The sequence below is a fragment of the Theropithecus gelada genome, chromosome 2, assembly GCF_003255815.1.
Source record: "Theropithecus gelada isolate Dixy chromosome 2, Tgel_1.0, whole genome shotgun sequence".
NCBI classification, from domain to species: Eukaryota; Metazoa; Chordata; class Mammalia; order Primates; family Cercopithecidae; genus Theropithecus; species Theropithecus gelada.
In genome coordinates, this window is record NC_037669.1 from 136,634,618 (window position 1) to 136,643,658 (window position 9,041).

Below are 9,041 nucleotides of genomic sequence, written 5' to 3' on the forward strand. Positions count from 1 at the left end.
ATATAAAGGGACATTGTGGCAGACAGGCCCACATCTAAACACTTGGTTTTATAAAATAGCCTCATATTGGCAAGCTGAAAAAGATGTAAACAGGAAGGATGGAAAATGCAAATGAGAAGGATAAAAAAATTGAATATGACTTTTCATTGTGGTGCGTTTGACGTTTAGCTTTCAGCAATCACATTTCATTTTGAAACCTCACATAACAGCTAGTCTGGAATGATGAAATGGTGTGAGTTGCTTCACCTTGGATGAATAAGACAAATCACTTTAGCTTTGCAAAGCACATACTTCTTTTCTTTAAAGATGAATTCTTGCCAAAACGAGGGAAAGGTTATTAGAGTATTTAAACCTTTCCCTGACAATGTCAGTCATTCGTTAGTATTCTTTGAAGAAATATCCCTTTAATTTCATCTTGAATGGGATAAGATGATTTTCCTCTAAGAAATAAAACTGAAAGAGAGAGAAAGAGAGAGGGTTGGAGGCAGAATAGATTGTAGGAAAATAAGCTGTACTAGGGCTTCCTGGGGAAAAAAATTCACCCTCTCTCCTTTTCAGCTACCTTTTAACATCTCAGAATAGAAGTTCTGAGCTGGGAGCTGGAGCCTCAGAATGTCCTTTGTTGGCAGCTGAAATATATAGCCTCTGCTGGTCTCCTGAAAGGCATAATATGCCATTTGACAGATATTAGGTAAATGAAAGAAAAAAAATTTAAACCCTAGGGTTCTAGAGCAAGAAATTTTTAATTGAAAAAAATAAAAAATATTTTCAGTATACTTACATCCCAATTCCAGCAATATCTAACAATAGACTTCCAGTTGTTACTTTTTAAAACTAGTATTTCTAGCTTAGCTCGCCAACTCTGCTGCTAGTGTTGCTTCCTGAGCTGGGCATTCCTTGGACGAGTACAGTAAATGGTTAGCTGAGTTAGCTTGTACTGGATAAGATGATCTTAGATATAGCTTGGAATGTATTGATACGGTATCGTGTGTGGGGCAAGGGTCTAGGTGTCTCAGGATCTGAGGTCCAGTTTCAGTTAGGGTCCTAACCTAGTGGCTGGGAATTCTTGGTATCTCTTCATCAGCAACTGAAAAGTGGGACTACCGGATCTACTCTGCTTATTTTGCATTGTGGTGTGATGGTCAAATGAAATGCTACAGGTGAAACAGCTTTGAAAAGTACAGAGATCGTCATACAAATAACAGAAAGACATTCCCAAGCCAGCCTGTGCAAGGGCTTGGTTTATAGAACAGCTCCTTAGCCTTGTGAGGAATGAAGAGGGCACTGAGTTGATTGTCGAGTGCCCTCGTAGTTTGCTTGCAGGTGGTGCCAGAAATGGGTAAAACTTCAAAGTATAACTTGTGGAAGGGTGACCTTGAGGAAAAAAAGGCAAAAGAAGTGCAGTGCATTTTGGTCCTGCCTCAGGGAGACAAGGCTGGCCCTCAAAGGAAGGTCTGTAAGTCGTCTAAGAAGGGAGCTGAGTCTGGATAGATTTCCGGTGGGAAAGACTTGTATCCTTCTTCTCTTCTATTCTGTTGCAGGTGACCCTGGTGACTCACAGTGGGGTGGAAAGGGGAGGAAAGCAGAAGGGAATGGAATTGGCCACTGTGACAAACAGCACACATACGGTTGAGGATTATAATCTTTAATTATTTTTTCAACAAGCATTTATTGGGTACCTGCTGTATGCCAGGTCTTGTGATAGGAGATTAAAACAGTAAGTAAGGCATGCAAATATGGTTGGGATATGGCTTCTGCCATTAGGATGTTTACCAGGTGGGTGACAGATGTGGGCAAATCTAGCAGTACAGTGGAGTGATGATGTAGAAACACAGGCAAGGAGGTGGTTACTTATGCCAGGACAGGGCAGGGAAGACTCCACAGCTTTCATCAAGCTGGGGCTTGACGAACCAGGATGGACTCTCCAAGATGTCAAAGAGCGAAAATGCTTTCTAGTTATAGGAAATGGCATGTAAAAAGTGAGGATGTGGGGGGATAAGCATGATGTGATTGTTGGGGACATGAGTAGAGTCCTTGGTCCTACTTAAGTAAAGTGTGGGAAAAGGAGTGGAAAATAGTGATGAGACAGGATGTCAGAAATGTAGGAAGACACCAGATCATGAAAGGCCTTGATATCTGGTCAATATACCAATGGATATTTCAAGGATCTCCAGCTATAACCTTGGGTTCCCAATCCGTAATCTTCTCTAAGACCCATGAAGATACCTTGTTCTGTTAGGAGAGTTGAACCCAGCATTTGTTCTCAAGGTGGGAGATTAATAAAGATGCAAATATTTTAAATCCCCACCTTGCCCCTAGATCTTGCAGCAGAAAGCGGGATTGGCTTGAAAGTGCCCCCTAGATGATTCTAAGTGACCCCTACAGGAAGCGGCAGGAGCAGTTTGAGGTGAGTAGAAGAGCTGGGTAGGTTTGGAGGCACAGAGCTGGCTGCTCAATGTTTGGAGGCACACTCCTGGCTGCAGAGTGAGCCGCAACCTCACTCTGATTCTCAAGGACAGATGTACCTGGAATGTGAGATGGCACTGACAGAAGGCAGGGGATAATGCTGCTTCAAAGTAGAGCTTCCGTGGCAGATTATATTCATCTAAATAATTTTGCATAAATTCCTTAAGGCTGGCCTTTGGGATGCCTACAGAATTGCAGAAAGGCCTTATGCCTTTTCACCTATTGGAATAAAGTTTCATCCTTTGAGTTTCTTCTTCATGGTCTGAAAAGCTGGAACAGGATGAAGAATGTACCCGCATTAGCTAGCAACCTAGTATATGCAGGCACCTAAGTACTTAACTACCTTCTCCCTTCACTTAGCAAGTGTTTCTCATTTCAGATGCCATTAATTTTATTGCTACAATTATTAACATAAGACCATCTGGTATAGCCCAAACAAGACACCATTTTCATTTTTATATACTATGTATTAATTGCTGCAGTTATGTTGCTTCCAGTACTTTAAGCTATAATGACTGTACTAATTAACATATTTTCTTTGATCAAGTGAGAGTGAAGACTCAGTTTCATATCAATATTTATTCTGATTCTTAGAAATTCCAAAAGGATTTATTCTAATTTTAAGTAGATTCAGAAAATTCTTGTTTAGCTTATTATTCAGGAACCAAGATAATATAATTGGCTATATAGAAATAACATGAGCGACATCATCAGTTGGATTTGTAGGATATATTGTATGAGCGTATCATACATTTGCCATAGAAACAGTCCTAGACACAATAGCATATTTCCCATCTGCTACACTAATTATTGTTTTGCCAATAAGGGTAACAATTTTCAGCTGACTAGCTAATTTACATAGAAGAAATACAATTACTGCCAGATATACGATAAGCCTTAGTAGGCTTTATTTTTCTATTATGTTGGAGGGTGTGATGGTTAGTTTTGTGTGTTAACTTGGCTAGGCTATAGTCCCTGGTTGTTTCGTCAAACACTAATCTAGGTGTTGCTGTGAAGATAGTTTGTGATTAACATTTACAATCAAGTTGACTTTAAGCAAAGGAGATTGCCCTTGATAATGTGAGTGGGCTTTATCCAATCAGCTAGAAGGCCTTAAGAACAAAAACTGAGGTTTTCTGTTGTAATTGTTATTGTTATGGTTTCTTTCCAATTTAGTTTTGAGGTCTCTCTGTTGAGAGCAGCCATAAGCCACGAGAGCCATTCTGCAGGAGAGCCTAGGATGGGGGAGAATTAGGTTTGGATGTGTCAGTCAGGTGAGACACAATGAGGAGGTGAAACCATTCACGAAACAGAAGAGATTCATTACAAACAAAACCCAGAAAGGCTAAGGGTGCCAATGGGGAGCCGATGGGAAGTCTAGACGTGGCAGGGAGCTCAGCCAGTGAGTGCAGAGCAAGAGACAGTGAGAGGACCTGTGGGATTATGCCTTTACTAAGGTCCATGAGCATTATCTCCTAGACTTTCCAGCAGAGTGTGTGGATTGGGTAGTTTAAAGAAAACACACAAGAAGTGGGGAACTTACATTTGTATACCTCTAGTGTTGACCATTAGGTTTACTGTGGTCAGGAGCGACAGGATATGTTGGGTTTTGGGTCAGTGAGATGAGGAACAAGCAGGCTATATCACAAACAACCACACAGTGGGAGAGGAAATTTTTAACAGGCCAAAGGTGACTGAGCACAACTGGGTTTCAAAACATTCATGTCAGGTCTAAAAATGGATGCTGAGGCAGCAACTATATCAAACACATTAATGGCTCGTGTAGAAGAAGAAATTCTGCCTGTGAACTGCAGCATTAACTCTTGTCTGAGTTTCCAACCTGCTGGCCTCCCTTACTCTACAAGCTGACAGATACAGCCTCAAAGAAGAGGTGACATTGCAGCTCTAGTCCAAAGGCAGTGGCTTCCAGAATTTTGTCTTTCTTTGGAGGCCGCTGTCTTTTTCATAAGGCCTTCAACTGAATGGATGAGGCCCACCAACATTATGCAGGATAATCTGCTTTATTCAAAGTCTACTGATGTAAATGTTAATCTCATTTTAAAACTATCTTCATAACAGCATCCAAAAGTTTGACCAAATATCTGGGTACTGTGGCCTAGCCAAGTGGACACGTAAAATTAATCATCACGATATATATTACAGTATTTTTTTTTCCCATTTCTACTATGTCCTGTCTATAAGAATAGGTGACTTTGTGGATTGATTTCCATTATTTTCAGAATATACACCATATGCTACGTGATCCAAAGGCCCACCTTATAAAGGTATTTTGAGGTGTTAACACAACATAGTCTTTCTATTATGCCGTGTCAATGCTCAGCCTATCTAGACTCTACATGTTTAGTCAGCATGAAATGCTATCTCATCTATAGGGTCATTTATTTCAGTAATAGCAGGAATACTAATAATATTTATAATCAGAGAAGTATTTGCCTCAAAACAAGAAGTATGGCCTCTACGATATAAAATATTTCAAGAACGAACCTATATAAAAGCTTAAGTACTCAAAACACTTGAAACAGCAAAATACCCAGCCCCTTGAAAACCAAATTCCTTAAAATTGCTTTCAATAACACTATGACTTTTTAAGCAGATGAATTATCACTAAAAGTTATTATACAACGTTGTCAAAGTGATTGATTGGTTAAACTCCCTTATGCCATAATGGTTCACCCATTCCAATCATAGTTTCAAAATGCAGCTTCTCCTATTATAGAAATATTGCTGTAGTTTTCATGACCATGCCCTTGTAATTGCACTTCATTATGTGCAAAATTATTTTACATAAGCACAATAGCAAAACTATTGTGCATCTGTATTGGTAATAATTACAGTTACCACAATTAAACATATCCACAGAAAATCAAGTCTATACCAATCTAGATTTGACTCATTAGGATCTGCTTACCTACATTTTCAACAAAATTATTTCTAGGGGCAATTACAGTCTTGCTATTAGGCTCAGAAATTGTGCTCTTTTTACCACTAGCTTGGGCATATCAGATAATCAACCTACAAATGATGCTTATATAATAGCATCTATTTTTATTACACTATTAGTCAACTTACAAATGAATCAAAAAATTGAGGGAATAGAATAAGTCTACAATAGAAAGTCCTGCTTTCATTTTTAAATTCTTTCATCATTGTCTTGACAACTATCATATTCACACATTATGTTGAAAGCTGTTATAAAGCCCCAAATCTGGAGAAAGTGTCCTGAGGTAGAAACTTTCTGCATCTCCCATACAACCACTGCTCTCCAGCTACCCTAGGCCCCTATAGTGCCACTTGAGGCCAGACTTGTCTCTGACCCCACATATTTTGATTGCTTGGTTGTCTTACTGAGGAAGTCAAGGAAATCAAGAGGGACCTCAACTCATCATCTGAACAGGCAAGAAATGCACCACCACAGGTGGGTGTCCTTCCTGGACTCAGCACTCTCCTGATTCCTTACGTTTCTCCAAACCTGTTGAATAATCCTCCTCACAGTTCCTTCTATCCCAAGTTATTATATGAGCAAGCACTTATTTCTTTCTTAGGTATCCCTCAGACATGCTCAGAGTAGTGGGAACCTAATGAATACTTTATCATGCTGAGTGCATACCATTTAGTGGAACTTAGGAACCAAAGCCTTCTTGGAGATCCAAGTCAAGTTGACTGATACCAATCTGTCCAGTTCATTTGACATCTAAGTTGAAACATACCAGTTATTAAATATGACTTCCATCCTTTCTGATTTAAATGTTACAGTGTAAGAAACTAAAGTCAAACTGTAAGAACTCTCCAGTACAAGAAATGACTATAGGTGACTAGTGGGTTGGGGCACAAAGGATCCAGGATCATTTAATACACCCTGTCTTTCTCATTTATTTATTTTTTCCCTTTTTAAAAATTTTTTGGGACAGGGTCTTACTCTGTCACCCCACCTGGACATGCAATTTTGGCTCACTGCAACCTCCACTTCCTGGGCTCAAGCAATTCTCCAGCCTCAGCATCCTGAATAGCTGAGACTGCAGGCACGTACCATCAATGCCTGGCTAATTTTTGTCTTTTTTGTAAAGATGGAGTTTCACCATGTTGGCCAGGCTGGTTTTGAACTCAATGAGCTCAAAGTGATCCATCTGCCTCAGCCCCTTGGAGTGCTGAGATTATAGGAGTGAGCCACTTCACTTACCATGTAAGGATGATAGAAACCAGCATTTCCTTGTGGGGAGACCCTCTCTTGTAGAGAAAGCTAGTTGGGGCTAGACAAAATGGTGTAGACTCAGTTTTAGTGTGCACCACCCCCTTTCTCTGCCCCTTTGGCCCTGCCATTTCAGCTGATTCACTCAGAGCATTCTCCCGTCAAACCTCTCAAGGTAGGCTCTGGTAGGAGCTAACACCAGTTATTTATACCTTAGTGCTAACTGAATCTTTCATTACCTTTTCTTTTCTAAGGATAAGAAGCTTAGTCCAGGTTAGAAATCCCATAACTTGGTAGCGTGTATCAGTGGAGGAGGGTTGCTTTGTCTGGGCTCAAGTTAGTCCCAATCCTCTAAGGCAGGGGTTCTCATTGCCTAGTCCCTGGATCAGAAGCAGCACCTGAGAACCTTTTACAAATCCAAATCATCAGGCTCCACACCTACTGACTCAAAATTTGAGAGGTGGGAGTTGTAATGACCTGATGGCTTCATCTTGTCTGCTGCCCAGAAAAGTTGATTTACTGAGACAGCATTATTGCAATAGAGAAAGAGCTTACTAAATACAGAGCTGACTAAATGGGAGACTGGAGCTTTGTTATTACTCAAATCAACTTCCCTGAAAATTTGTATGCTAGAATTTTTTAAAGGATATTTTAGGGGACAAGAGGCTAGGGAATGAGGAATGGTGATCAGTTGAGTCAGGGATAAAAAGAGGGAGTTGGAGCTTGTCTTCCTGTGCTGAGTCAGTTCCTGGGTGGGGGCCGTGAGACCCGATGAGCCAGTTTATTTGTCTGGGTGGCACCAATAAACTGGAAAACACCTCGCACACCAATCCAATCTTAAGATTTATAGTAGTGATGTTATCCGTAGGAGCAATTGGGGAGGTTAGGAATCTTGTGGCTTCTGGCTGAATGACTCCTGAGCCATAATTTCTAAACTTGTGGCTAATTTGTTAGTTTTACAGAATAAGTCTGATTCCTAACCAAAAAGGGGGTTTGTTTGGGGAAGAGGCTGTTATCATCTTTGTTTCAAAGTTAAGTTATAAACTAAATTCCTCCCATAGTTAGACAGGCCTATGCCCAGGAATAAGCAAGAGCAGCTTAGAAGTTAGAAGCAAAATGGACGTCAGAGTTCTTTCACTATCATAATTTTTGTAAAGGTGGTTTCAGAGTGGAGGAGCAATGTGTATTTTAGCAAACCCTCCAGATGATTCTGATGTGTACTTAGGGTTGAGAACTCCTGCGCAGGAATCATCACTCTAGACCCACAAAAGCAAGGCAGGCCCGGCTGCCCCAGTGACATCTATTATACAAAGTTACATTGATGGAATGGTTAAATAACAGGCATTATACACTTAAAAAATTTTAAAGTTAATTTTAGTCTGAGCCAAGATTGAAAACTAATAGCCCAGGAACAGATTCAGCACAAACCAAGAATGCGTCCCAGGGTTGCCTACATGAGGCACAGTATTTATATGTTCTGATACACAGAAATAGGAGAAGGAGGCACTGAAGCAAAGGTGACATGCTTATAGTTCGAATTGGTGCTCAGTGATGTCGTACATAAGATAAAGCAAACTTATATAAAGTAAAATGTTAATGAGTATGTAGGCATCTTAGGATTTGGAGAGGAAGGATTAACTCTATCCTGACTTTGTGCTTCATCTGATAGGCAAGGTAGTAATCAGTACATGCCAGTGAAATATTTGACAGACTCCAGACTTGCAGGCAAGAGCTCAGCTTTAATGTATAGGCCGTTTCTGTTGTCTATATGTCGAAACTGCAGCCATCTTAGGCTACTTTTTAGAAATTTTTCTTTCAGATTTGCCTTTTTCTGACAGTTATTATGTTTGGAAGATTTATTGTAATCATGTCAACAAGGCCCTGGGCCAGTCCCAGGGATTAATATTTGCAATTATAGGAGACCCTGGGATGAATTTTTTTGATGAATATTACTCTGTAATGGGATATTACACATCACATCTAAGAGAATAAGGTTTGCTGATGAAATTAAGAGCACAAACAAGGGAAATGCTCATCTATTTGTGAGCCTGAATTTTCATCCAAATAGTGAATAGGCTAATTACAACTCTGATCCTTTAAAGCACAAGACTTTCTTATTCCCCTTTCAACCAGTGTTATCTTTTTATTCTTGGAAATAATGAAACTGTATTTCTTTTAAAATGCTCTCAGACCTACCAGACTGACATTTGTCCTCAAATGGGGAAAACTTTGCAGACTTTTATAATTTTGAAAATTTTCAATCTAGCATTAGAGAATAGAAACAACCAACAATGAGGAATGAAAGGAGAGAGAAAGAGGAAGAGAGAACCTCAAGGTCCCAAAGAGAAAACTTAGGTGGAGGGGGGCA